Here is a 5708-nt window from a genome sequence, read left to right on the forward strand (position 1 = left end):
GGAGCTGTCCAAGCTCTGGGGTACGGAGCTGTCCAAGCTCTGGGGTACTGAGTTGTCGGGATGCTAAAGCCACAAAATTCGGAAATCTCTTCCTCCAGTTTTTTGTCACGAAAGCCCTGAAATGTGATGAAATACCGAAAGAACCATTTGGTGTGGGCAATTTTCACTATAAAAAAATCACGATAATGATAAAAAAAATTCCAGTTTCCAGTGAATATATCATTATTCCTCCTAAGGATGGAAATAGTTTCTGGGCCTTTTATTTGAGAAAAGATTAGCCAAGGGTTTTACGTTGTTCCTTCGTTCTTGAATCATTGGTGGAGGTTTTTTTTAACCTTTAATACTTAACACTATTAAAAAGTGAAAACTGTTGGGTGTTTTGTTTTGTTTTTTACATGAAGAAAAAGGGACATTGCATGAATCTGAAGCAGTGGGGAATATAGCTTTCACTTTATTGAACACAACAAAATTAAATCTGTGCCTAGAGTTCCGTGTGGTGAAATGAACACAGACTGGAAAAGCTCGAGGTTTCCCATTAAAAGTTCATTTGCTCAGGGACTCTTAACGGGAATCCCTCCTCAGGGAACTCTTTAATCTACTAGAATTTTTTTTTTTTTACTGAAAATGACAGGGAAGAAGAACGGAAGGAGGGAAGACCACATCCACAGGAGTCTTCTAAATCTCTGGATAAATTTAGCCAATCCTAATCTTTCCAATCCAGTGCAAGAATGTGGGTTTATTTCCTACAAAGTTAAGAAATATAGCCATCAATAGTCACTACTGTACATTTCAATGATTTGGATCTCAACGAATAGACGAAACCATAATTTCGTTCATTTCCTATTCCTGTGATTTGAATCTAACATGTTTAAAAGACCTGTTTTAGCTCAACTCGAATTTTCCAAAACGTAAAAACTGAGTACTTTTTAATCTCTCTCTCTCTTTCTTTCTCTTTCTCTCTCTTACTCTCCCTCTCTCCCCTTGCCTCCCTCTTATTCTTTCCCTCATTTTTCTCATGTTTTTCCCAAAAGGCAAAAAAAAAAATTCCTTTCTTATGTCTCTGGGTAATGAAATTACCTAGGAATTTCTCCTTAAGACACAATTAGCATATCCTATATTTCTAGTTAAAATCAGGTGGCCCATAATGATTAAGCTCACTTTTTTGTGCAAGTATTTCCTTATGTTCTATATGTGTGTATATTCATATATATTATATGTATATTATATGTAATATATATTTGACACCGGTGTACATGTATGTACACATACATATATAAAACACTATCCTATGAAAAACACCTAAAAAGTTAGCCATGAACCTGACCAAATAAACTTCAGGAAATGCCTAAAGTTATTACTGATTTAGCACCCTGATCTTCCGCAAAGATCATGTCAAAGGTGAACCCTATTAAAACCCCCTACTCTTTCCTCTCATGGGGATTCTGACTTTCGTTCAATTTGTAGATATGCTGGAAATTTTCCAACACTCCTTGCGCAAGTCCACTACTCAATGTAAGGAAAGGGAGCCACCATGTGGGGAATTTGTTGACTTCAAGTTCTGTTAAAGATGGGGTGAACTCTGCAAATGAGAACTTACTGGTTGGCGAGGGGGATGGGGGAAGAGAACACGGGAAGGAGGAGAGCAACTGGAGGGAACTCCTAAATGTAAAAACTACTTAACGTCTGAAATGAAACCACTTGAGCAAGTTTCTAACCCAGTCTATTTAAGCTCGCTCATTCTGAGGATCAGATCTAAGACCCTTGGAATTTACACATTAGGAGACCCAGATCCGATTGTCTGAACGTAAGACTAAAAAGATTCTTTAACTTTGTATTCAGAGGCACACACAGTGAAGTCAGGATCCGAGGACTCAATGCTGAGCAACAGATGTTTCCGTTGGCTGCTTGCTTTTCTGGGGACAAAGGACAGCGGCAATATTTCATTCCTTTCGCCTCCTTCAAGTCCACAATTGTTTCAAATTTATGACTGAGCTAGTTCCTTGGACTGTTACCAGAACCTTTTCACCAATTTACCTAACTCGACTCCTCCCGGGCTGAGGCTTCTGTGCTATGGTAGGTCTGTCAGGAAAGGGAGAGTGATGGGCAAACGAGACTTTCTGGGATAGAAGACTGAGCTGGACACTATAGGTAAAGCAAGCAGCTATTCCCCATCGTTGCATTTGACAAAATGGTCCCTTCTAGTCACACTCCCGACTACCATCTGGCTCTGTACTTGCTGGGGAGGTCTTGTCCTGAAACTTTTTCTTTGATGCCCCCATGTGGGTAATTTTCCTTCATCTCTAGCTTCAATTTCATACTCATCATTGACTGTTTCACAAATGCATGAGGGTTTGAATTGCGTGCCAACTTCTTGGCTGTGTATATACTTTAGAGATTGAGAGAAGAGGCCAGGAAAGGTCAGACCACCTGCTAAAATAGAGGCTGAGAGAAGACACCCATGGCCAGGCTAAAGGGATTATCAGTCCTGAGCCATTAAAATTATAAGGAAACCATCTGAGGAATTTCCCTCTTTTCCCCTATTTTCCCCATGTTTCCCCTATTTCCAAACACAAACGCAGCCTCTGATTCACACTGTGTTTTGCTCAGAACATGGGGTGGAAAGAGTAGGAAAAGAAGTATGGGCTCCATTGTAGTTCCTCTTCATAAAGAACTTCAACATCCACATTTCTTCCAAAGGGATCTTTGAATTAATTCAAAGAGGTTAAGACTGAAAGAGATCTTAGGGCTCTGCATCCATCAGAACCAACCAAGTCCAAGGAAAGTGGAGAATGGGCCCAGTACCCTTTGCTATAGATTTTAGATGAATTTTACAAGCTCTTTTCAATATCATCTCATTCTCCTATCTAAACAATTCTCAGGCAGTGATATTTCCTATCTAAATGGGAAAGTAGGGAGTGATTTGGACTGGGGGTTGCCACCAATAAGAAAAGTAAGAGGATTTTGGTTTGGATTTTTTGTTTTGTTTCTTTGGTTTGGTTTTTATGGAACCTGTTTATTCACTGTGGTAGAGAAGTCCAGGGGAAAAGCTCCCTCATAGATCAAGAAGTGCATTGCAACTTGTGGTTTTAAAGAATTGCCTGGGGGCACTGAAAGTGTAAGTGACTTGCTGAAAGTTACATAAACTTTAAGTGTCAGACTCCAAAGCCAACTCTGTAGTTCAAATTCAGCTTCAGATACTAGCTGAGTGACCCTGGGTAAGTCACTTAACCTCTTCCTGCCTCAGTTTCCTCAAATATAAAATAGTGATAATATTGGCATCTACCTTGCAGGGTTGTTGTGAGGATCAAATTTGTAAAAAGGGCTTAGGACAGTGTCTGGAACATAGTAGGCACTATGTAAATGCTTGTTCCCTCCTGTCCCTCCCCACTACTCTATTTTGTTTTTCATGGGAGACAATTTATACAAAATAAATGGGGTTACATCAGAGCAGGATAAAGGTGTGTGAGGATGCTTGATGTCTACCCCCTAGCATAATATGGTAGCCCTCAGTAAAGGTTCCTGGAGACACTGAATTTCAAAATGCAGCTATGTCCTCAATTACCTGCTTTAGACCTCAAAGACTTTCATGTCTGGGGTATAAGGATTATTAAATATATAAATGATTATGTTAATCTGACAAAATGTATGCAAGTGGCAAATTATGAAATCTTATAACCTTTTCCAAAACTATCCCCACTGCTCATTGCTTGTCCTTAGGCTTTCAATTTCAAGACCAGGGTGCTGAACCAATGAACAGTTTAAAGAAGAAATTCTCTGCATTTGAAGTGGTGACACTATTTACTGAAAAGATGAACTGATATTTCCAATATATTTATTGAGAAATATTAAACTTGCAGATGATTTCATAAAATTAAATACCATATGTCTATGCAATGCTCTCTATCAGCCTGCTTTGGCCAGGATTCCTTGCTCCCCCTGCAGGGGGAAATGATCTTCTACAACCTTTTAAAATATAAGTTTTCCCGGGAGAACAAATTAGCAATGAATAGAGGGAAACACAATTCAAGAGTGGGTAGAATACTCTTTGGCTTTACACAGCCCACCTGGGAGTACTCAGTTCACTCAGATGAGACAGTTTCTTCTGGTTTGTCCTCAAATTCTCTAAATTTAGGAATAATTTTCCTTCAAAATGCCTTTATCTTTCACCTATTTCTTCTCCCTCTTATGTATCTGCCTACTGAGGCTATGAAGTCATTTTATACAATAATCAAAACTGTCCTTTCCCACAGGCTATCCGTATATTCCATAAGCTTAAAAATGCAAAATAACAATTCAATATTATAGAAAATATTTTCTATTACTATTCTCAGTCTATTACTCAGCAGGCCTAGAAAAAAAGTCCACTCTAGAGGCATTTTCAAGTGATTCCTCTCTACATAAACAACTATAGTGATGATCCGCTTCTCTTGTTGTTAAAGGGGATGAGTTACAAGATTATATTCAGCTTCAAGACAAACTTCAGGTTGTTTTTCCTGACTCTTCCAGTAAATTCAATGACTAATGATTTATTTCATGCAGATTACACCTGTAGAGAAACCCAAATGTTCCATAGTAGTGCATCATGACTATTACTTACTGAACTGAATGTATCATACCTTCCTGGACAAAGTGACATTATCCATAATGTATCACTGACTTCACTGACCTTGAGAACTTGATGCTTCATGCATTCTGACAGCAATCAGCAAAGGAAGCTTATTCAAGCCACATAAGCAAAGCCTCTCTGCCTAGTTAAGAAACAAAATGGCATAGTTGCAGTGCAAAATAATTTGGCCATCTGTTTTAGGCAGAGCCAGACCTACCAGAAGCAAAGATCAGAACCCCATTTTATTTTGAGGCATGTTCCAAAAGTTTCTATACATACAGAACATGTGTAGCCTTGGGTTATAAACATTGGCTTGCAGGTTACTTTAGGACATATATCCCAAATTTTAACATGCAGGATTATGCCTAGTTTTCTTTTACTGAGGTGATATACCTTTTGTGGCATGGAGAGGAAAAGTCCTTCCTATTCCTCATCTCTAGCCTGCAGAGAGAGGAGATAGTAGGAAGCAGAACTGAAGTCTATCATCCCTGACCCCAACCTACTCACATAGCCTATATCCCACTCATTGGAGTAGGAGTAGGAACATTAGGAAGACCTTAATTCCACCCACCCCCCACACCTTCCCACTGATGTTCCTTTTCCTTTTATCCCCTATAGATAGACACTAACCCCTCCCCCTCCAATTCACTCACTCTCTTTTGGGCAGGAATCCAGAATCCACATCCCTCCAATAGAACCCTCTGGCCCATTCTCCCCTTCCCACCCATGGTGAACCTGGTACCTACACACACACACACACACACACCCCCTTGCCAGATAGATATGTCCACTTATACCACTAGAATGACTGGGGAGTCACCAACCACAGTCCTTCCTATAAGATAGAGAACCACACAGCCTTACATTCTGACTTGTCATTATACCTTCCAGATCCTCAGAAAGTTCCTTTGAATGTACCCTAAAGACTCCTGGCCATCCACCCTGCAGCCAAACCATCTTTCAAGTGTTGTCTCCACCAGTTAAAATATGAGGTCCTTGAAAGCACTATTTTTAACTCCAGCTCTTAACACATAAGTTAACATTTAATTTTTTTCATTCATTCACTCTAAGATCCCTACTCAGATCAACCTAATATCCAAGG

This window comes from Vombatus ursinus, unplaced genomic scaffold, assembly GCF_900497805.2.
Source record: "Vombatus ursinus unplaced genomic scaffold, bare-nosed wombat genome assembly UNPS02014812.1, whole genome shotgun sequence".
In the NCBI taxonomy this organism is placed as follows: Eukaryota; Metazoa; Chordata; class Mammalia; order Diprotodontia; family Vombatidae; genus Vombatus; species Vombatus ursinus.